Below are 25976 nucleotides of genomic sequence, written 5' to 3'. Positions count from 1 at the left end.
AGATACCTTTATCTCTTAAGATATTTCCTGGTTCACTGGTTCAGCACACCATTACATTCTAGCCAAATTATATAGCATATTAGTAAAAAAATTTTCAATTCTATATAAAAACTAGGCATAGCTCTTTTTTTATTGTCTTTTCAGGGCTAATCTTTAATTTTTTCTTATAATGTGAGACTTATATGAACAAATTTGTCATCTGATTACATCAAAGTGACCAACTTTTGGCTGTCTGATCATTGCTTCTATCTTCTTTTAGCTTAAAAAACTTTTCTAGACTCAGATCTTTGATTCAGGAACCTTCTTTTATAGTCTATGATTTTGCCAAGTTGTATTTGAGGTCCTTATGTTCTCTCATGTCTTCAAAGATGAGCCCTTGCCATTCCAGGGGTCTCGGTTGCATTACTCCACGTTATTAACATACTATAACATGAGGCTTAGGCTGTACTGGGTTACAAGAGGACACCACGAATTCCAAAATGAGTCTTCAAAGGATGAAGCCATAAAGCTGTTCAGAACGTGTGGGTTATCTTCTGACCTACTTGCCTTTCCATTGATGTTCAGATACTTGGCTGTATGGTAGGTGGTGCCTTGACGCACAAGTATCCAATTACTTTCCATTTCGAAAGTGTTACCAGCACCTTTGCTTTTCAACCCTAGAATATGGGCTTCCTACGTTTCAAAAGAAATGAAATGCTGAAAAGAATGAGGAGAAGTTAGGAGATGCTTGACTTCTTCCCTTCAGATCTCACAAACCTTGCCAGCTTAAATTCTGTCCATATAGTTGGAACAGAAAGTTCACTACATAAGGAGAGCAAAAGTACAAAGGTTTGCCAAGAATTCCACAGGTGATGATGGCATCTTCGGTTTCTTCATCTCATTTTTTTTTTACACAGTTCTATCATCTGTCAGACATGAGGTGTAAAGCATTCAGTTATAGGTGTCACATATGAACTTATTCAAAGAATAGTTCAGATTTTATTTAAAGCTGTATTTTAATGGGCCAATTAGCTGAAATCATAATGTTTTCACTTAAGTAGCTGACAAACCACAGTGCTGGGTCTTGTGAGTCCTCCCAGAGGAGCTTTGGAAAGATCAAGTATGCTTTAGGGAGAGATTTGGGAGTCCTTGAAGAGCTGTGTTACATTTTAAAAATGTTCTTTGATTTAGAACTGGCAGTTTAGCTGTGATTATAAACTTTGGCATAAATCAGGATGTAAAAGAGGAACAAACATCACACCTGAGGGTTTGCAGGACCCTCTCGAGACACTGGAAAGCTTGAATTCAGCTAGCTGTGTTTGTCTTCTGCTCTGGTAAGAACTGTGTTCCAAATGACAAGGTTTTAATGGGGCATCTCTGAGGATTTAGGAACTGTGTGTGTGTGTGTGTGTGTGTGTGTGTGTGTTGCTAAATTTTGATATTTATATGAATTCTCATGAGGACTAGAAAATAGCTCTCTTTAAATAAAAAGGAAGTAACATTAATTCCAATGAATCAATATTATTTTAAACTTTTCATAAGTAATTGATAGAAATTATTTTCTATCTTGTAATCATTTCTTTTATTTTTTCAAGCTTACATTATAATCACATCACCTCCTCCTTTTGACACTTCCAAACCCTCCCATAAACTTCTCCCTGTTATTAAATTCAGTCTCTTTTTCACTAACTGTGGCTATATATTTATATGTATGTGTAATTGCAAATGCATTACATATATTTATATAATTATTAAACACTATAATGAATGAAATCTGATGGAGGAGAGTTATCTGTCTATGTTACTTTCATTGGTTAATTAATAAAGAAAACTGCCTTGGCCCTTTAAGAGAACAGAAAATTAGGTAGGCAGAGTAGACAGAACAGAATGCTGGGTAGCAGGAGTGGGGAGACGCTTCAGGCAGTCGCCATGATTCTCCTCTTTGAGATGGACGCAGGTTAAGATGTCTCCTGGTAAGCCACCCCTCGTGGTGCTAAATAAATTACTAAATATGGGTTAATCAAGATGTGAGTAAGAGGCTGAAACTATGGGCCAGGCAGTATTTAAAAGAATACAGTTTCCATGTAATTATTTTGGGTAAAGCTAGCCGGGTGGCGGGACGCGAACCCCGCCACTTCCTTCTACAGAAATATATGCTTGTGTTTATGTGTGTATTTGTGTGTGTGTGTCTGTTTGTGTGTGTGTGTGTGTGTGTGCGCGCGTGTGCTTGTCTGTGTGAGTGTACATCCCAGTCAGTCTTTAAGTTTATATGTTGTTACTTGTATGTATCTTTTCAGGACCGGCCATTTGGTACTGGGTCACTAATCAGTGGGCTTTTCCCTGGGGAAGACTATTTCTCCCTCCCAATCTCAGCATTTCTTAGTTTCCTATAGGAGCTATCTTCAGTCCCTGTGAGCATATTGTTCTTGTTCAGATCATTTTTAGGCAGCCATGCCAGTGATGCTTCATGGGTGTAGCTTCTGACCTTCTTAGGACATACTCTCATAGCCAACTCCATTTTCCTCACCTGTTACAGTCTTTCCTTCCCATCTTCTGAAAAGAAATCTGAGCCTTAAGTTCAGGAGTTGTTTGGTAGATGTATCCATTGGGATGGAGCATTTTAATTGCTTATAGTTTTTGAATGGTCTCTGTCTGTTACAAGGCAAGTTTCCTTAATGGTTGTCTAAGAATACACTTATCTGGTATTAAGAACAAATATTAAGAATACATTTCGTAGCTGTGCTGGTTTAGAAAAATTCTAGTTTTGGGTTCACTAGAGTGGGGACCCTTGACTTCACTAGTTCTTGGTTTTTAGCTAGGCTTCCAGTACCAGACATTCTTTCTCTCTCGTTGTGTACGTCATAAGTCCATTTAAAGTGCTGTTGGTTACTGCCATAGTATTCATGCCACTACTGAACCCTTGGGTTTATCAAGTCATTATGGCCATTACATTGCTTTTGATTTACCCCTAGAGGTAGAAGGCAAGTCCCTATTGTTGAAAATACCAAAAGGCCTAGAGTCTCCTGAGTTTGAACTGACCTGATAGCCTCCTCCCTGAGGACTAGGTTTAATAGTACCAGAAGGCATCATGTAAACTTCCAAAGAATAAAGAAATCAACAGTCACACCAGCTGTTACACTATAAATTTTCCATTCTTTTTTTACATTGGAAGACTATACTAAATAAAACAAAGATGGTCTGTTGCCCCTGAATGGAAGCAATGATATAAGGGAATACTTATCATTGTTTCCAGTTGGAAAGTTAGTAAATGCCTCTAGATGTAACTTGGCTACTAGAAGCTCATTTAAATAAACCTATGTAAACTCCCAATCATGATGCGAAAATATGAACTCACTGAGCAAAGAAAACTGTGCTGCAGAGACAACTTAAATACATAGAGCACAACTAGTTATGATAGTTTCCGTAAAGTATATAATTTTTCATGTGAATTTACCAAGAATACAGATACCTTCACATTTAATATCTCTGGAAAACTGGCTTTTCCTAGTTTCCATTTTTTCCCTATTTCCAATCATATACTTTCAGCTCACTAAGTGAATAGTCAAACTTTCATCCTACCTACAGTGAATCAATATAGATCTTCTCCTCTGGTCACTTCTCGTTGCAGAGGAAAAATGTGCAAAGTGGTAATTGCTTAATAGTTTGCATTGCCAGAAACCACTTTACAACTGACCTTCAGTCTCTCCCTGAAAGAAGTTACAGCAACATAACTGTTCATTTGTTCAGGTGGTTCCAGTTTTAAATAGAATCACTTGTAGGTTTTGTGGATAGTTTTTCTTTCGTAATCACAAAGACATACCCATAATTCCATAAGATAGAGGAAGTAAAGACAGAAAAAACTGCACTGCATATTTGAAACATGATCAAGCAGCATTCTAAGCACAAGAACCAATTCCGTTTAATGACAAAGTTTCTTCTCATCTACCCATTTTAATTCCTATGTGATAACATTCAGATTAAAATCAGTAACACTTGGAGTTGTTTCTAAAAACAGAATGAAAGACACACACATGCCCATGAGGGAGGAGATTACAATGTTTGCTTTAGTATCTAGTGTGGGAAGTCCTTCTATATATGTGTTTCTTTTATTGGTTAATGGATAAAGCTCCTTTGGCCTCTGACAGGGCAGAATAGAGCAAGGCAGGAAAGTGTGGTGGTTTAGATAAGAAACGGACTCTGGTTTCGTTTGAATTTGAATACCTGGTCTCCAGTTGGTGATGCTCTTAATAGAGGCCATGGAACCTTTAGGAAGTAAAGCATTGCTAGAGGAAGCACTTCAACAGAGCTCCTCCCACCTCCACTTTACTCTCTGTGCTTTCTTTGTGCTATTGACGATATATAATCTCTCTTTGCCTTCCATTCTGGTAAGTAGTGCTATGCCTCCTCCACCATCACTGACTCTCCTTCTCAAACCTTAAACCAAAACAAACTCTTTCATAAATTGCTTTTGATCACTGTGCTTGACGGTATATTATGCTATACTCCCTCTTCTCCAAAAAAAAAAAAAATGTTATCAGCACAGACATGGCCAGCATGAGACTCTTTGAAAAAGAGAGATGATTAACTTGACTGTGGATAGAATCAGGAGTCAATAAGCCCTTAACTTAGAGCTGTAGTTAGGTGATGACTTGTTTTCTCATGTTGTATAGGCTAAGAATATTCTTCCATGTTGGGACCATTTGGACCTGGCCTCCAGCTGCTCTTCCCTGCTAGAGATCTTTACTTTCCTTCTGATTTGAGTTACTGAAAGCTGTGTCAAAGTTGTTTACCAGCTCTGCTTGATGAGCACGCGTTGCCTTGCCTTGAGGATCAGAGGATAAGGTTTTCACCTGTGGGCCCACCTGACTCTGTTGGGTATATAAGCCTCTGTGGCACTATTGAATAAAGGGTTTCTTACTAGTGACTAGAGGTCTGTGTCTCTGTCTCTCTGTCTTGTGAGTCGTAGTGTGTGTTTCAATCAACAAGGCAGTGTCGCAGTATGCAACAAAATGAAAAGAGACATCAGAATGCTTTTGCCCTCAGATACCCGGTTCTCACTAAATAACCTTGGTATTTCTAGAACAGAGGTGAATGAAGGTCTTCAATAGTATTCCATATTGGCATACCCAGAAAAGGTTTAGGTTTGTTAACATTACAACACAAACCACCATATTTAGAGGAATGTAGTTAGACAATTTCAGATTAATGTTAAAAATCTTCCATGAATTAACTGATTGTGTCTATAAATGCTATAATGTCTTTAAAAAAAACACTGTATGTATGAGAGGGGGTACTCTATGGCTAATGGTGTCAGACCCCTGGAAATGCTAGATGTGTCCTGGTACACAATCAATCTCTTCAGTGGCTACTTATCCCTCATGAGACCACAAGAAACAATTTTATCAAAAATTGCTGATAAGGAAGGCCCAAGGTTTCTTCATATTTGGTTAAGATTGCTGATGTACTTAAAGTAATTGACAAACAAAAGAAGCTCTACATGCATAATCTTGCTCAGTGTAGGCCACTACCAAGGCAGCATTTAATCAACTGATCCTGCTGATATATTCTTTCTCAACCTTAAACACTAGCACATAAACTCCTCTTCACTCTCTACTAATCCATTGTGTCTATGATCACCATGATGCAAAATCCTGTCTGATTCATCATTCCTACAGACCATAGCTTAACCTATGACAATGCTTGTGCTAACATAAACAGGTAATAGTTTAAAGCCCTTCTGTGCTTGCTTACCCCCTCACAATCTCAGAAACTGGGCTGTGGTTTTATGCCAAGAAACAAGGAAAGACGGTAAGGGTAATTCATCCATGATCCATAGAATCCAAACAAGAGCAAGGCTGCTGCATGTCACTCAGAGAACAGACTTTACCTTCTTGAGCAAAGGAAGAACAGATATTTCTACTTTAAAAAGATATTTGGGGTCTTTAAGTTGCAAGACTCCAGAGTATTGATATTTCCAAAGAATTTAGTGTGTTCTCTCCCCCCAATAAATGCTTTAATTTTAATTTGGAACCCCGACGTTTGTCAATTTAATTTGGAATTATTCATCCAACTTCATGATTTGAGTTTGATATTCACTTTCCAGAAATCTTATATCTTAACATCACTGTATAAGAGATAGGAATTTATTTTAGAATGATTAGTTAAGCTTTTGGGCTCCCTTTCTACAATTTCCTGGCTTTGTAACACAGACTTGCTTCAAACTTACCGTGTTGAAAGAACTAAGCTTGAATTGAATTCTGTCCTCCAACCTCAGACACCCACCCTTGGCAATTATGAGTATATACTAACATGGCCAAACTTTCAGTCAAGAATTTAAAACCTTGAACTTACTTTCTTTAGTCAAGTCTTTTATTTTTTTCCCCCAAAGCTCAATGTACTAACTAGTCATTATTCCTTTTTTATCCAAAAAACTCTATGAGGCATTTGCCCAAACTAATTTGCTCCTGACTCCAGAAGGCTATATATAATAATATAACTAATACTTTGTTACTTCATACCATGGACTACGAGAGCCCGATTTATTAACCAAAATAAGGCCTATAATACCATTTTCTCGAGTCATTTCAAAGAACCTATTCTGTCTTTAAGATTCTGTAATCATGGGAAATTGTAACTATCAGGGTTCATTCAAGGGAATCAGTGGCACTGTAGATGAGGATGGGTGGACACTCCTTCAAGAGAAATGGGATCACCATGGATGAGAAGGGATAGCCATTTACTATAGGAGCTAAATTTCACATAATGTAAAAAAAAGAGTGAGAAAAGATAGTCAAATTTCAGATGATTGCTGAACAATTTTCCTAATAGATAGGAATAAGTGAAATAAAAATAGCTTAAAGAGAAATCTGAGATGCTAAAGCCATCAGTAGCATTTCTCATAAAAGCATCATGGGGTAGCTGTTGTTGGAGTTCTCTGCTGCTCTTCTCACCCATTTGATAGGTGCAGGTAAGGAATTACTTTGTATTTTCCCTTTGTAGATCAGCTTTGTGTTTGGACTCCTTGACGCTTGCTAACCATACAAATTTTGCAATTGAGGAAAACAGTAATAGTCTGAAGCCAAAAGAGGGGCACAGTGTTCCTTCAGATGGGTCCTCTCCTGCCAGGCTTAAAGAGGGATTCCTGTTACACTGGTTTCCTCTCAAGAAGACACCAGAGAAAATATTTCATGGTTTCATCAGAAGCAGCAACTATACTTTCCTGAATAAAGGATTTCCTCTTAGAAACACATACATAAACGTCAGTTTTAAAGTTTCTTTTGGCAATATAGGCCTTTGTGCTTGAATAATAATTACATGTTTCTGATAGAGTTCTCCTTTATATACGTTCATAATGATAGTCATCTGTAAAAATAAAAGACTCTATTTTCTGTTTTTAAACATAATTATTAACTTTTAAAGTCATTTTAGTTGTGTACCTATGTGTGCACCTATGCGAAGATGTGTGAATGTGAGTGTCGGTGGCTGCAGAACCCAGAGGAATTGGATCCCAGTGGAGACACAGGTGGTAATGATCTGCCTGATCTGAGGACCAGCAACAAAACTCAGGTCCCCTGCAACAGCGGTACTCACTTTAACCCAAGTCCCACCAGCCCCTTGTTTTCTGCATTCCATGAGAAGATGCCAGGAAACACAAGTGATAAACAAACAAAAACAAACAAAAAAACTAAAAAATATGTTTTATTAAATTCAACTTAATATATAGAGAAGTCAAACGATGATCATTATTTTCTGATTCTGTGTGCAGGGCAGGCATACCTTATTTCCCTTCTTTAAAGCATTGGCGTCATCACTGATAGTTAAATTTCTTGACATTTAAGCCTGAAACCAAATATTTTAGTAAACGACACCAGTGCTATTTGGAGAAAGATGGTGCTTACTCACGGTCCTCCCACACTCCAGCATCCACTGCCCTGAGCAGGGCTCTGGAAACTAATTTACAAATTTGTAACTCCAACAGTCAAAGGTGTACTTTATATTACTTGTTAAGTTAAATTATTTGACCTAAAGGCAGCAAACAGGTTATGCTCTTGATTTAAAAAAAATGAATGTGGTTTTTCTTCCTGTTAGGAATATTATATAAGCTGCTGGAACTTCATGTAATGGATGTGAAAGTCAACAAAAAAGACTTAACCAGCCTTAAAGACTCTTTCTGGTTTCTGCCAGAGCAAACACTGCCTGAATATTTGGCACATTGAAGGGAACTCTTAGACTAGACATTTATAAAATTTGATTACAAAAGGACATTGAGACATTGATGAATTGTGACCACATGAACTGGATGCAGAATGACAATGTGACTCATAGCTGTGGGCACAATATGCTTTAAACTGGTTTGTGACTGATCCCATCATGGCACATCCATATACATCCCTGAAAACCAGGACCAATATGCTTGCTTTGTAGCATACACAAAATTCAGCTCTTCTTTGTGCCCTAGAAGATAGTTTTACATAGTACCTAAAAAGTTTCTTTCAATAAATAATAAGTTTACCCCACTCTGTTTTTGTCTTCCAAAAACAGGCTGCCTGGCTGGCCTTGCCCATGTCTACCTGCATATTGCTTACTCCACCAAGCACACCACACCCTAGCACTCTGGCATCCTTCCTTGTTCATAGCAAGTCAAGATTGACATTATTCTAGTCTCTGTGCTGAATATTTCTTCTTTAGAAACAGCGTCTTCAATACCCTTCACCTACTTCTTTCTTCTAGCATCTAATTATTCTATTAAATATCAGTTTCCAAGAGGAGAATTCTCTTCCCAAACCATTACCCATTCTATTCCAATTTACTCTATATGATTTCTACCATTGACTTTGTTACTATCTGTATTGATTTATATAAGGATTATTTATGGTGCTCTCCATATCTGTATCTAAGTTTTACAAGAAGAAAGAACATAGCTATCTGCTGTACAACTATACTTCCTGCCTACAGAACACATTTGGTGCTAAGAAGTGTATGTCGTCCACAATGATTTGAGATAAGGCAGGGATATGTTAGGAGCCTATGGTTTGTTGAGTGAGAAAGAAGGTCTGGAAGCACTCCACGTATCTCACAGAATTGAGATATGTGTATGTACACATATGAATGTAGCAACAATTAATGAAAAAAGAGACCATGAATTTGAAAGGCACAAAACGGCAACTTTTTATTTTCATGTGTTTGCAGACACAGTGCAAACCTATGTTGTAGTTCAAGGTTTGGAAATAGATAAAGCCCAAATAATAAAAGCTCAGAAAGAAAAATTGGAGATCAACCTGAAGATCAGAAAAGCAAAACAGCCAGCCATTGGCTCTTACCTCAATCTTAATCCAAAATGGCTATCCTGCCTTCAGGAATCTCAGAATGAGACCGAGGCTAATAGCTGTTTCCTCCCACTTTATAATCCTTTAGAGTTAATATTAAAGGTATGCACCACTGGGATTAAAAAAGTGTTCGACTAGGTTTCTATGGCAACTAGTGTGGCTATTGAGATTAAAGGTGTGTGTTGCAACTGCCTGGTCTATAAGGCTGACCAGTGGGGCTGTTTTACTCTCTGATATTCAGGCAAGCTTTATTTATTAAAATAAAAATGGAATATCACTCCATTTCCCCTTTTGTCTAAAATAAAAAAGCAAGGCTATAACTAATACAAGAAAAATTATATACAATAAGTACAATAATTACATATAATATAGAGGCAATAAATACATCAACACTGTCTAGTACATTTGCACATGACAAATTCAGAGAAAATACTCCATAACTACCTTATCTTGGTGAGCCCAAAGTCTTGTACCTAATTCACTTTTTATCATAACTTGTTTTCTGCATCAGCTAAAAAAGGAAAACTATAACTACCTAGTCTTCAACGCCCTCGGAGACCCATGAAAGAACTAATATTAACTGATAGAGCAGGAAGTGCAAGCAAACAACTTGAAAATAATGTTGAGAAATAACACAAACAGCTAACGTCCTGGCTAGTCACCCAAAGTTTTTCCACCACATTGGGGAATCTATCTTTGGCCTACAGGCTTGGCATATCCAGCAGACTTCTCTTTGAGAACATTCTGAAGGGCCATCCATCCCTGTCCTCACAATATTTGGCAGTCACTTTCTTTTGTGTCCTGCTTATAAATTAGGAGAGCATACCTGTCAGCAGGTGATGCAAGGAACATTTCTTGACTAGCTGTTTCCAATTTCTGACTATTATTAACAGAGTAATAATGAACATGGCTGAGCAAATGTCCTTGTGGTAAGATGAGGCATCCTTTGGGTATCTTCCCAAGAGTTGTATAGCTTGACCTTGAGGTAGATTGATCTCATCTTCTGAGGAAAAACCAAACTTATTTCATAGTGGCTGTTTTATTGCCACCAGCAATGGGTGAGGGTTCTGTTTACTCTAAATAACATTAGTCTTTCATCAACAAATGAAGCTTTCAATACTGGGAATGTGTTATAGGTAATTGAGTTCTTGACCAAAAAGGTACCATGATTCCTCCACTCAAAAAAAAAAATCCAGACAATTGCCTAGGCTATTGGTTTCTCTCCATAAAATGACAGTAAGGCTAAAGATAACACCTACATAATTCATTGAACACAGAGAAGTCCAGCGGGGGCATACCTAGAGCTTTACCCACTACAGACTGGTATGTGTGCTACTGGAAGGTACTCTGTATGCTACCAAAAGATAAAGGTAAATACCGTCCCAGATACAGACCCTTGATCTTCAAGAATGAACAGCCTGCAGGATACGCTGGTGCAATAGTGGAACAAAGCTGTGGGAGTAAGCAACCAATATCTGATTTGAGTTAGGGTCCACTCCATGAAATTGAACCCATACCCTGTTTGGGTGGCCAGGTACCTAAAAGTAGATAGGACAGGAACCTAGGGTAGAACCTAATATTACTATTCTGCTAAAGGAACATAGCAACTAAATACCTAATGGCATTCTGCTATACCCGAAGATCAGTGCCTTGCTCAGCCATCATCAGAGAAGGTTCCTCTCTCTCAGATAGAAATAAATACAGAGACCCACAGCAATACAATGTGCAGAGAGTGAAAGACTTTTGAAGAATCAGTCTTAAAAGAGATATGTCCATCAAATCCTGCCCTCAGGTCTCAGGAAAATCAGTGGAAGAAGAAGCAGATAGAGTGTAGGAGATGGGGATATGGAGAACACCACAGAATCAAGACCTTCTAGAGAAAATAGGACTGGTACTCACATGAACTCATAGAGATTGTGGTCATGCATGGGGTCTTCATAGGTGGGGTCCTAGAAATGAAAACGGAAGTGGACATAAGCCTCCATTGCTAACCCAAAAGCAATCTCCAATTGATGGCCACTTGCAAATGGAAATTTAGTTTTCTCCAAGGAAGTCTCACTAGGGAAACAAACACTCTTAAAGGCTTCTATGCCCAGTAATTTATGGCCAAGAGAAAACAAACTCCACCACATTTTTGGAGGTTCTTTGTCTGATAATACTAAGCCAGGGCAATTTTTCTACATTATAAGTATTTTGAGTATAGATCATGGTCTCCAGTTTTTGGTTTTATGTTATTCTAGAGTATATGAATCTGTATTGTATGTCTCTGCATCTCTATGCATTTTTTGTACTTTTTTCCTTTTGAATCTTTTTCTTCTTTGTTTTACCATTTCCTAATTTGTTTATGTTTTATTTGTTGCCTTGTTTTTATTCCTTAGAATTCTTAAAGAAAGGCTGTGGAACCAGGTAGAAGGGGGGATGGGGGTGACTTGAAGGAGTAGGGGGAGGGAAATCCATGATCAAAATATAGTGTATGAAAAAAATCTATTTTCGATAAAGGAAAAAATAGAAATATTTTCTTCTATTGAGCTGTAGCTGACAGACACTCTGTGGCAGTTGCCTTTGGCCAGACACAAGCTAGTTCCACATTTGGAGATTTGACCAGGTAAAAGGGAAATATATTTCATTGCAGTGTACTTGACAGGTATGTACATTTTTGGTACTTTTCTCTAAATAATGCATTGTCTCAACTATACACATACAGTTTATATTGTATTCTATGCTATAGGTCATCTAGTAATTATTTCTGAAGGAAGATTTGCTTAGGCTATGTAAAAACACAAGGCTATTTCTCACACAAGACTTGAGCATCTGTAAGAAGTTCTGGATCCAGTGGCCCGCAGATGAGAAAGGTTGACTGTATGTGAATGTGTATATACATATGAATGTGTATGCACGTATGTCTGTGTACATGTGCACACATATGTATGCACAGGTATATTCAGTGTTGAGGATGACCTATGACATCTACTCAAATCTGCATGACTACCCACTAGTTGCAGACTTGGCTGGATTTTTTTTTCCTACTGCTAACATCTGCATACACTTTCCACCTCGAAGACAAGGGGCCCCCTAACTTATATAGTTTGAGAAGATGGGTGAAAGCTGCAGATACATTTTCAGTGAATTACTATTTATTAGACACCTTGCCAAGTATCCTTTAGACTGCAGTCCCCAAGGCAGCACGAGAACCCTAGAGTTGTTTCTGCACATTGAGAGAGCGAAAGTGGTACTCAAATTAATCCTAGGTGCAACTGGGCATTTTTCCTGGGGAAAACCAATGCAGGGTGAGGACATCTGCACACTTACATTTAAGGGAGCATATCAGAGCACAAATTGGGTCATCTCGGGAAATATAAAAGCATTATTCCTCCGAGATTTGAAAGAAAAAAAATGTAATTACTTCTTCCACCAAGCATGAGTCTTTTCAATACCCTTCATTTTTGTCCCCTGGAAATGAAAAGAGGTTTACATTAAAAAGGCATTTCCTCTGACTCCATGTCCTTGAACCACACAAATGTAAACCATCCCCTCCCTCCTTCTTTTGAAGAAAAAGGGGGCTTCAATCTTTCCTCCTGATCACAGTCCATTTAAATAAGGGGATAGAGTCCCATCTTTTCTATCAGCCCCATTGTTTGACTTGTCAGTAATAACACTTGAGCTGAAATTGTACAGGCGTCCTGGTAATTTAGTAATTATTGACATGGTGCTGAGCAGGAAATGATAGCAAACAGAAGGAACTGTTAAGGAGAAATGAAATAAAAGATGTTCATATCATTGTTGAATAATGGTTGAGATCATTTTGTCCTTTAAGTAGACCCAGGACACCTTTTTCCATTTTCCTGACACATTTATAATTTATGCTTTGTAATAGTTCCAAATATTTTTAGGACACTGGACTTTGTTTGAGAATCTTGCCCAGCTGAATGAGAATCGCGAAGCACACGGACAGATGAGTGGGTGATGTGACCTGCTGAGGCTTCCTATTTAAGCCACAGCCCCTTTCTCCCTGTCCGTCTCCCCACCTAATGCTTTATTCTATTTTATCCTTTTAAATTTGCATTTCCATTTATTATTATCTGTGCTCTAGCAAGGACCTTAGGAGCTAGTCTACACTACGATAACCTGTGCAGTTATATCGGTAAATGGTGTTTGCTGCATGTAGTTATTTTTTTCCTCGGGTCTATGCTGATTATAAAAACTTCTTTGAAGTTTCACAAGCATGGTTTTTTCATGATGGACTTAAATAAAATTGCATTTTATTCATTAATACAACTGTACTGCATAAAAGGTTTTGGGGTATATTCATGTGCATGCATGCTCACAGCATTGTCATAATGTTGAGTCACGGTATACAAATTTGGAAATCATTTGATGAAGGCATAAAAATATAGACTGTAAAAATATGCATAGATGCTTATAACCCTGCATTCTGGGAAACGAGAATAACATCCTTTGTATGAGCTGGTGGCTTGGTTTGTATTTTCTGCCGATCAATATAAGAACTGTTAAAAGCAGAATGGCATTAAACCTTCTTTAATGTGTCCTGTACTCAAACCAGCACAAGTGTCAATGGCATTGGAAGCTTTTCTCCTAAAATGCACAGATGTTAGCATTTAAAATGTTTCACCAAAAAGGGAAAGAATATACTCAAAATATGCAGGACAAATAACGGTCAAAGAAATGATGAGAAAACAACAAAGTTTGGTAGCTTTCAGGATTCGATTGTGTAACATGAGGGTAAGATCAATAACCACTGAGTTTATCAGTACTAAACGGGTTTAGCTGTGATCGTTACCCTTATGAACCAGGTGCCATCTGCAGCGCTGCCAAGGAAGGAACGTACTCCCTTCACTTAAGAGAACACATTATCATATTTTAAAATGGCATACGCTGAGACTCAGAAGGGAGTTTCCAAATGGTGCCCAAATGGAGATCACAGTCGAGTTAATCACAGACTTCTTACTTTTCTGATCCCTGGGCAACAGTTTTCCACTATATCACTTTCCCCTTCTCCTTTCTTCCTTCAAGCCCCTCCTGTGCCACTCACTGCCAAACTGACAGCTTTTTTCTTTGATTATTACTCTCATATCTTTTTATGTGTGTGTATGTATGCACACACACACACATACATAATCTGTATATGTACACTTCAACCAGTTCTTTATATTTCTTCTTTTAACTTTCTTCTCTTCCCACTGTTGTTATATCACTGAAAATGATTATTATAAGAATCAGAGGAAACACACAATTTTTAGAGTCAGTAAAGTGCAAATTCACACACAAGCTCCCATGATATTTATATATCCAGGTTATTGCCCGGTTTTCTTGTACTAGGTATATCATTTTTTCTCACAACCTTTAAGTTGTTTTTTTTTTCAAACCCCATTAGGTGTTTAAATATTAGTGATATTGGAAGAGAAGTTAAAGTACAAAACTGCGAAACCAGTGGAGATGTGCCGTGGAAGCACATGCAAAAGACTGAGTTGTGCATTTGAGAATAAAATAGGAAGAACAATGTTACATGCGAAGAGGGGGTATGTTGCAGAGTGAGAAACACTAACCAAATAAGAGAACATATTAGATCCCTAATACCTATATAAATGCTGGGTTTAGCCTCCCACCTATGATTCCAGGCACCTGACATGGAGACAGTGGGTCCTAGGGGAAAGCTGGGAGCTCTGGTTTAATTAGGAAACCTTCCCCTAAATGAGTAGCAGGCTAGAGAGAATATGCGGAACTCCTAATACCAACTTCTGGTAGCTACATCCACCTGTGAGTGTGCGCGCGCACGCGCGCACACACACACACACACACACCACACACATACCTTCACATGTATGCACCCACACACTATGAAATAATACATATAAGTATGTACACCACACATGCAAACACTTGAAATGAAGAAAAATGCTGCATAACTAAAGACACTGAAAAAATCATATCGTCTATGTTCTCATTCTTCACTGTATTGGAATTTTTGAATACTTTAAATTCCTCCCTTGACTATGCCCCTGAGGAGTTCATTGAGCTGCCTATGTGCATCCAGGCAACTCAGAAGACTGTGATCTTTTCCATTTTCTCCACTTCCTGGCAGAGAGGTTCCACGGGCCCCTTTGTGCTGTAACTTTAGTTAGAATATCCTTACTAAGTGCAGGGCAAGTTTTAAGAACTCCCAAATCCAATCTACCCAGGCTGGTTCAACATTCTTACTTTCTGCAGGAAATGTGTTGTGCCATGTCTGGTGAGTAGAGATTCTTAAGCTATGGGTTGTCGCTTCAAGACCGACTGTATAAACGATCGTGAGGGTCGTAAAAAATTTGGCAGCAGAAAAACTTTTATGAACATACGGTGCTCAAAAATTAATTTGAAATCAATTTAGAATGATCTAAAGTATTCCTAGCAACCCTTGCCCATGTTGCAGCATGTCGCTTGGCTGAATTCTGGGTTTTGCATCCCTGACACACATGTGCTCTGTACCGTTCATGGTCAGAGCACCAGTGAACAGTGCCTGAGACCCCCAGTTCAGATTTAAGGCTGCTGAATGCTGTGAGCCACCTGCTGTGCTTTCCCTGCCTGTGCATAGTTTGTGTTCCTATAGGGACAATGAGTTTAACTGTACAGGATGAAGAATTTTTATACCTTGCTACAAATTTTAGACTATTGCTTTTAGAATATTTTGCTTTAAAACTTATTGCTTGAGTTTTATCAAATAATCTTCAAATAATTTCGGTTTTAATTATTACTAAATTTTGAACAATTTCTGTAATGGCCCTACACACAATTCTACAATTGGGGGCTTTTTTGGTGTTTGTGTGTGTGTGTGTGTGTGTGCGTGTGTGCATGTGTGTGTTTGTGTGTGCGTGCGTGTACATATGTACATTCACAATGACGTCCTCAGCATTTATAATTACAGAATACAAATATTGGCCAATTCTGAAACAACTTTAAGTATCAAAATTTAGTAAAAAATTCAATGATTTCTGTAAAATAATCAAACACAACCTTGATTATCAGTTTGCAAATTTGCTTCTTTAATTAATAACTGGTAAAATTATATGTGTGGCAAATAATGACTTTATGATGATTTTTATGGTTTTATTATCCATAAATGTTTACTCTATTTAGTATAAATCTATTTGACTAGTGTTGTGTAAAAGTTTGTTGGCCACCAAAAAGTTCTAAGTGAAAAAGTTTATAATGCACAGAGGCTGGAGATCGGCTCAATGGTCAAGAGCATGAATGTTCTTTGAGGGTACCAGAGTCAGACGCCAGTACCAAAGTCTGGTTGCCCAGAGCTGACTGTGATTTTGGCTCCAGCAGATCTGTTACCTTCTTCTGGCCTCAACGGGGACTAGCCCAACACATGCATAGACATGCACACATATACATAAGTAATTAATAGAACAGATCACTTCAAAAGAAGAATTCGTGCTAGATGTAAGCTAGCTAGGCAGTGTGCTTTATATATATCAAAATCCACCTGCCTCTCCTCTCTCTTCTTTTCTACTTTAATTCTCTTGGTAAAGGCAGCAACATTAGCTTCTTCAAGATTTGTGCTTTTTACCTGGACTGTACTTGGGTTGGTGAACATATAAGCCAAACATCAAAATCCCAAACAATGGCTTGTATAAAATATATGGGTGTTTCTTAATATGTCTGCAGTGCTATCTGTTGACAGTCATAAATTAAAATCCTCCTAACATTTCCAGGGCCAGCACCCTGTGGCATTATTCTATCTGTGGGATGCAGCCTATTCATGTTAGGAAGAACATATGATTTCCTTGTTTCTACTTCAGTAGAGGTGATTCAATGAAGAAAAAAGGGGGCCTACAAATGGTTACCATTTTACAAACAAATAAAAACTGATTTGCAAAATTGTGCCTGGTTTTCAAGGATTGTAAAGAAAGAAATCATTTAAGACAATCAATTACTTGAGATTCATTCTTTTGCTGATAGGGCTAACTATTTAGGCTATTTCTTAAGAAAAGTTGAAACACCCCTATGTCTATATATATAGTTTGAGCTATATTTTCTCTTATTTATAAAAAAGAATTACTATATTCATTTATTGTGTGGAGAGGGGAGGCATGTGTGTCACTCCTGTGTATTCCAAGGCTCAAACTCTGGTCATTAGGTTTGGTAGCAGGCTGTTTTATTGATTCTCTGACATTTTGCTGGCCTCCCTCTTCTCTGCTCTGCTCTCAGTTGTGAGGCAAAATGAATCAGAATAACATGCTTCAGTGATGAGTACTAACCAAGTGTTTAAAAGCCATGACAGCTTTCATAGCTTGATGAATGCATGTGACCTGCATGCAACTGTCATATGTAACAGATTATGAAAAAGAAATGTCCTTCAACTTGGTTGCTTCGGTACCTAGTATTGTGTTTGGCCTCTCCTCCCTGGAAACTTCTGAAGGATAAAGATTTCATTTATTATGTTTGCCAGCAACCCTCATTTGGAGACAAAGGAATGCTGTTATGAAGAAGGTAACAGGACCTCGGGATCACAACAGCAGTGATGGTCCATTTGCAATTTTGGCACATGCAAGTTTAACTTAGAACCAGGCTTAATGAGGGAGAAGAATTCCTGTAAGCATGCGGCCACCGCTTGGACTTCATGTTTTGGCACTCTGAAAAGACAGAAAGCTCGGGGAAAGAGTAGATTGAATTACTCCAAACTCACTTCATTTCTTCTCTGCCAAGAAGCTATCCCCTTACTCTTGGGCCTTACATCATCGTCTGGCAGGTAAAGCCCAGAATCAGTGATTGCAGCTGACTGTACCAAGAATGGACAAAGTCCAAGCAAACACTCTAGACTGGTCGATGAAATCTGGGAGAGAACAAAACAGATGGGCTGGACCATAGTGATAGTGAGAGAAAGAGAAAGAGTTGTTAAGAATGGTAAGACCTTGTAGTGATGCACTTTGCACAAGTCATGTATCTGACTCACTGAAGTGATCTGAGTTTGTGGTGGTGTTCCTTTAGTGGCGGCCTACTGTTGGTCTTTGAGGTCTAGCTGTTCCCCAGCAAACAGAAGCATATGCAAGAGATGTGCGAGTTCCTTAAGGAAGAGAGCATCTCCAAGTAAAGTTGCTGCTTCTCTTTAGATTGCACTGGGGGAACAAGCCATATGACCACTGTGCTGCTCAGCTATTTTGTTTGTTAGTTTTGTTGACATGACCATCCTTAGAGTCACCAGGGGAGAGGGATCTTCAACTGAGAAAGTGTTTACATCAGATTGACAGTAGGTAGGTCTGGGAGTATTTTCTTGATTAATGATGGGTATAGGAGGACCACCCCTACTGTGGGAAAATCTTCCCAAGTTATATGCTTCTTGGTTATATGAGAAAGCAGACGGAGCAAAGCACAGAGAGCAGGTCAGTATGCAGCATTCATTCATGGCCTTTGTTAGTTCCTGCCTTAAATTCCTGCCCTTATTTCCCTTTATGATACAGTAAGCTGTGTTTTTCCTCCTCAAATTTCTTTGGATCATCACATTTAGTGCAGTAATAGAAAGCATATCAGGACAATTACAATAAACACAAGGGATAATGGGAAATTATTGGAGCCGCAAGTGTTTGAAGACAAGAAAACATAATTTTCATGATATGCTGTGAAGACCTGCCAGAGATCATAGGCTGCCAGAGTTATAAGAAGATGCAAAGAGGTGACTGACATATATCGGGAAGAAGACAACATAGGTTCTAATAAGAAAGGACAGTTAGAGTACGAACAGACCTTACACACTCCTCCTTTCCTACTAGCACTGCAGCCCTTAGTCCAGCCTTACTATGGACCAGCCTGTACCTAGCTGTTTTGATCAGACCTCAGTTATACCTGAGCTAAACCTGTTAATGGTGCCTACACTTCCCGAAGGCTCAAATTAGAATTTAAAAAAAAAAAAAAACATGTACAAATTCACACACACTGGAACTCTTCCTCTCTCTACACACACACACTCACATACATACATTCACATATATTGAGACTCTCTCTCTCTACACACACACACACACACACACACACACATACACACACACACATACTAATACACACCCATGCTTTCTCTCTTACACTCTCATACACATACTCTCTCAGACACATGCATATACACCTTACACAAAGATCCTTTGAAATGTGAGTTCATTCCATTGCCTCCTTGGTAAAATAAGATGTGGTGAAGGAGACTGGTCCATTCAAAGCTGCATTCAATTCATCCTTGATTTCAGCTGTGTCTTTTCTCTAACCTGGGATTTCCCAGTGATGGCCTCATCAAGAATAACTGTAAATTGTGGAGTGTTAGCCATGTCCTTTGGTCATCTCATGGGATGACACACAGACAGCACTCTTTCCTGAACAAGTGTGAGCCTGGTTTAACTAAAAAAAAAAATCAATAAAAGTGTGGAATTCTGAAGCATGGGCCCCTTCCCTCAAGTTGAAGGGGAACTTTCCATTCTCCTAATAATGTCTTGTTGCTCCTTTGGAGAGCGCTGCGGACAAGAGAACTCAATCACACCTTCCCCACATCCAGAAACAATTAAAAACTAGCTGCCTGGATTTGAAGATCTTGGCATCAGCCACAAACTGACGCCTTTCATAGAGGTAGACAAAGCCTCTCATGCTTACCCTGGCACTCAAAGTGACCTGTCCCCTTGAGTGCATGTGATGTGTGACATCTTGGATATGAGCAAGGTTGCTCAAGCTTCCTGTGTTACCCAGTGAGTTCCACTCCTCACACCATTTTCTTTTTCCTCCCAGGCTTCACCAGTGTGCTGGGCCTCTTGCTTCATTTGGTAAAAGTTAGGGGATACATAATTCTTGGGATGATAAACCATAATTAAAGGAAAAAGCCAGGAAACCCCAACTATTCTCACATCCTATTCTTTCTCTTTTTATAGAATACCCTTCCCCACATTATCACATTACATTGGATAGTTAGAAGTGCTTGAATAATGCCAAATATTTTTTTTCCGTGTGTTTTCTAACCAATCTGATAGTATAAGGCAACAAATAAGAAACATCTTTGTTATTGAACCAGGAACAAAAGATACAGTGAAGAAGCATAGTAAAATGTTCAGTAAATCCTAAATTGAAATCTGTTTGTGAAGCCACCAGCTGTCACTTCTCCTGGCTGCCACACACTACCTATCTGGAACTGTCATCCGGCACCCATTGTCCCAATCCTATGCTGTACCTGCTCTGATTATTTTTTGATGGCTTCTGAACACACTACACATGTGTTATCTTCATTAATTAAATATTAAAGAACGTTTAAGATTAGTATGATTGTCAGTCTGCTATATAATAAAAGTTTAAAAAAAGAAAATAAATTGTTCTGTTTGTTGCTCCGCTCAGAACAGAATCATATGCACAATAAAGAACATTCACTTCGGGACTCCCTGGATCTGGAATCGACAATGGTGAAAATTCAGATTCACGCTTTGTTCTGAGGTATAAGTAGCTACTTCTGACATGGAGAAATACTTCCTAAGCTTAATGCAACGTTAAATTTGAGATTTTTTTTCAGGAGGAAAACTAGCCCTTTAAGTAACCCATTGCTGGTCCTCATCTCCCCACCCCGGCTAGGAGCTCATTACCAGGCCTTGTATCCTCACACCTTTACACCCCCGCTCCACCCTTCCCTTTGGTAACTGTTCTTCTCATATGATTTGTGGCAAGGTGCAGTGGAGGGGCCAGTGCAAAAGCAGGTCATGAGACCAAACTGTCTTCTTTCTTCCAAACTGCCACCCAGAGGCCATGTGACTTGTCAATTCTTACGTCTGACTTTGTAGGCTTAGGGGCTGAATTGAGAGCCACCGGGGTAGTGGGGCCTTAGCCACACGGTATGATAACTAGAAGCCTGAAAGGACTAGCTTTGCCTCTTCACTACCGCACGGCAGTGCCTTTTCCATCAGCTTATGATTCCTATTAAGCACCTGTTTTCTTAAACCAAGAGGGGTTTCTGAACAGAAAATGACCACACTGACCCTAGGAGCCTTGAGCTCACTGTTGGATATGTTCACTGAATCCAAGACCAGCAAATGGGCCTTTTTTTTTTAACCAATGGAGAGACATATGCAAACTCTGTGCAGCATTAATCAAACCTGAACCATTATTTTTAGAGTGTCATGAAATCCACATCGAATGACTGGTCCTTTTGATCTTAATTTTGAACACTTGCTACTCCAATTAAATTCTACCACCTAGCATGCTCAAACAGCTCCGGGTTGTTTCCACAAACTCCGTTAATGGACAGCTGTTTCTGACAGCTCCCCTGATTTGCCAGTGTAGTGTCTGCTGCCAGAGCAGGAGGCCCTGTTCTGTATTCCGCTGCTGGCACCGGGGATATGCAAATGAGCACATGAATCAGTTGTCACCACCACAGACACCCCGCGTGCACGCAGGAGGCAGGAGAATGTGTGCAGAGCTTCACTGGCTCTGAGTGACTGGCAGAGAGGGGGAGAAGACAAGCTTCAGTTTCTTGAAGTGGGTTTTCTTTCCTTTTTGAATTTTTTCTCAAGTATCTACAGTTTGTTTTCACTTGGTGGCATTCATTAGATTTCAGGGTGGAAACTTCAACCTGTTCCTCTCCAGGCACAACAGAAGAGAGCAGGTGTGGAAATGAGACATATTTTAGGTAAGACCTTTACGACGTGGGTAGCAAGGCATAATACTCTACTGACTTTTCTTTTCCAGTGGGGTGGTGTGGAGTATAACAAAACTTTTGCTTGGCGAAGAATACATTTGAGAATTCTCTTTCTTAAATTCTAAGATCTGGTCGTAAGCATGCTGAATTATAATTGTCTCCAACAAGAATACTGAGTTGCTGCGCTAGCTGAGTCAAATACTCACACACTGGGTGTGAATGAGTTAAGTAAAGAATACATTGCAGGATGACTCAGTCAGTAAAGTACTTGCTTGAGGATCTGAAGCAAAGCCTACTGATATGATCCCTGACTAGGGAGGTAGACAATGAAGGAGGAGCCTTATACCTTCCTACAAATCCAGTCTCACCAATCAGTGAGCTCCTGGTAGGTGAGAGGCTCTACTTTCAAAGAATAAGGTGGAGAAGAATCAAGACTTCCTCATGTGTATACACATATTCATGCATAAATAAAGACATACAGAGAAAGAAAGGAAGAAAGAAGGAATCAAAGGGGGAACTGAGTGAACCTTAGCTTTTCTGACCCCAAGATTTTCTTGATATACTAAAAAGGCCTGTTTGTTTGTCATTGTACTCTTGATGCTTCAAAGAGGGAAACAGAGATACTCTGAGGGTATGACAGATGGAATTAGATCCTTATAAGGATTATAATCTCCCCAATCATGGGATCTGGTGCCAAGGCTGTAAGTGTCAGGATTATTGGTTGAGAACAAAACCGAGGGGAGAGAAACAGCAAGTTGATATCCATGGTGACCAAGGAGTGCATGAGTACAATTTTTTCTCCTTTTCTACCTATCAGGTCATCGGCAGAGGAAGCTGACAAGAACATGTTTAAGATTTCAAGAAGCTAAAGGAAGAAAAATAACGCAAACTGAAAGAGGGGGACTAAGTGGTTTTCCTCAGTAGCAGCAAAGAGAGCCAGAGAGTTATGGAACGCATAAATGCCATACGATGGGGTTTGCAGCCCATCTCCAACTTTCTGCCCATAGTCGCTGCTGTTTCACCTCATGTTCCCAGTGATGCACAGATTTCTCAGTGGTCAACCTTGCATCAAAACAGAGAAGCAATTTTAGAAGTCCTGTTTCTGTCTCTGCCATATATCCTCTATCAGGCCTTGGACATCATACATGCCATGTTTTTTTTTTTTTTTTTTTTTTTTTTGTAGGTTCAGTACATGAATTTATCTATCAAACACATTAACCAAAGAATAAGGGCAGGGTAGGAGTATCTGTATTAAGGATAGTGTCAAGAGGTTACATTGTGGAGGGGTCTGGTGTGGCGGGCATTCCTGAGCCCACTGCACCTCAGTATCAAAGCGTTCCTTTTTAGTTCTATATGGTTCTGTCCAGACATGTTTCTCAGTCTCAAAACACAGAATGGATTTGGTTCTTATCCCAGAATATTTTTCAGAAATAATCAACAAGCTATGTTGTTTTATGTGTATCTAGTAATGAGTATATTTCCACAATTAGTAATCTGCACATCTCTATACCCATAAGGGATTCAATTTTGTGTTTCTCCTATCTGAAGTCTGCATGAAAGTCCCTTTATGCTAATGATTGTCCAGACCACTCCTTCCTGTGTGACACCTCACAGAAACAGACATGTTGCTTCCATAAATCAATTTTATTTGAATATATAGTAGGTTTATGATTAGTTTTAAGTTTCAGTCAACTATCAATCAGTGTTTTATCTGTTCCTCATCAGCAAATCTTCTCTTAGTTTGTGACTCTATTGTGTGTTGGTCATGCCCTCATAAACCATCCAAGGAATCATGACTTTCAATCAATTGCTTCCATAATATAGTCCAGTCTAGTAGTTTGTACATTCTGCTGGACACCCAGATGATCTATTAAGATATTATTAAGATATCCTCCTGAAAAATTTAATTCTCATTGAATGCTCGGAATTATCATTAAATATAAATCTGAGAGTCATAAATGCACTGTCTATAATACTCTTACAAATATAAGCTGTCGAATCTGTAGAATTAAACTTTTATTTAAGTTTTATTGTTTTATCATACTGGTACATTTTCACTACTTCATGTAACTCTGGAATGAACATCTTCACAACACCCACATTGTCATTGTTCTCTGTATGTCAGCCTAGATCGTAAGCTGCTTAGTTTTCATGCATGCCCTAGGTAGTGGTGGAGATGAAGAAGAAAAAAGAGAAAGAAGATGAATGGAAAAGGAAAAATGAAAGAAAATGGAGAAGAGAAGAAAGAAGGCAATTATATAGGAAAAGTTAGAACTCAAATACAGTCAAATATGAAAATGAACTTGTATGCATGCAAACATCATGAATCAGTACACAGTCTGTCTACCGTAGAGTCAATGGTGGATCAGGATCCTTCTTATAATTTGGGGGATAAAGGGCTTGTTATATTTAAAACACAAGTGTGTCTTCTGAGTTCAGCTTTGAGAGATGCCTCAGATTTGGCCAGTTGGAGGGATCGTCTTCCTAATGGAGTACTTAATATGGTGACTACATCCAGAATGTTTTCACAACTGCCTTTATTATCTTTGTACTTCCTATATACTGTTCTTTCTTTCTTTTTGTTTATTTTTCTGTGGGGTTATCTTCCATGCTGGAGGTCCCAGGCTGCAGTGCATGTTAGGCAATAGTTCTGAGTTCTAGCCCCCAAGTCTACTGCTTCTTAAATATATGCATACTTAATAATGAAAATAAAAGATATGGTAGAGATAAAGCACTAGAAACATTAAGATGTACAACATATAAGTATTTTTGAAAGACACTGCATTTGAGTAAGAAGTGGCATTCTGCCAACACAGATGGTCATCAAGGCATTAGAAGAGAAGGGATAAGCCTGTGTAAACAAGATGGATCATTGTAGTATATGCATTATATTATGGTTGCCTGAATTTGATGCCATTTTATTATTTTCGCTCCTTCTTCTGAGTGACTTTGTTTAATAATCCTGTATCTTTTCATGTTTGTATTTTAATTTCCTTCAAATTATTAATATGTTCTATGAGAGGGATCAAGCATAACTTTATCTATCTAGACACATCTCCCACAGGATATGACATATAGTAATCACTCAAAAAACATGAGGTCATTTATGAATAAATGACTGGCAAATAACAAGGGCTAATTTGGTTAAGAGTTGGTGTTTGCAGAGCATTCCTTAGAGAATATCCCAGTGGATAACATCTAGTTATTTGCACAGTTAAGCTGATATACATGGCACATGTTGCTTTATTGTTATAAGTGGATTTTGCAATACATATGGGTTCAATATGAGAACACCTCTATTTCCTGGTAATTTAGAAACAGATGTAAATATAAGGTATTTTGTACATTGTTGAAAGGGCAGCTATAAGACTTGATTTTATGTGGGTTGTATTTATGTTCTTTTATTTTGTTACATTTCTGTATTACATTTGATGATGCTCTTATTTTCCATAAAGAGGCTTTTGGAAAAACCTTACCCACCTGATGAGTGGAAAGTGCCACAATAAGTATCTCATGTTTACTATTTTAAATACAAGACATTAAAGAGGTACCATGGATCAGTCCTGTTCTGGTTTGTCGGGCAAAAGCAAAACAGAAAATTATGTTGTAGACAGACCCCTCCCCTGTGTGTAACTTTAAACAATAATAAAGGACTTGATCAGGAATAGAATTGAGGACACAGATATAATTCCACAGACCTACAAAAACTGGAAGGAAGCAGAAACTCAAGAGACAATCAGATCTGATTTACTTAGTGGTTTCTTAACATCTCATGGTTCAGGTTCTCAATGGCATGTGCTAAAAGTTCATCTTTCAAAGAGTTATTAGACTTTCTTCTCTTAAAATTTTAATTAACTAATAAACACTATCAGTTCTTAGGGAATTTCACACAAGGAGTTTTGGACATTCTCACTGTCCCTTCCTTCAGCTATTCCCAGATCCACCACCCCACTTACCTACCCACTCAACTTTGTGTCCTTAAAAAATAAACTGTCAAGATCTTTTCCCAGTCAGTAGGC

This window comes from Arvicola amphibius, chromosome 12 (genome assembly GCF_903992535.2).
Source record: "Arvicola amphibius chromosome 12, mArvAmp1.2, whole genome shotgun sequence".
Lineage (NCBI taxonomy): Eukaryota > Metazoa > Chordata > Mammalia > Rodentia > Cricetidae > Arvicola > Arvicola amphibius.
This window is presented reverse-complemented; position numbering follows the sequence as displayed.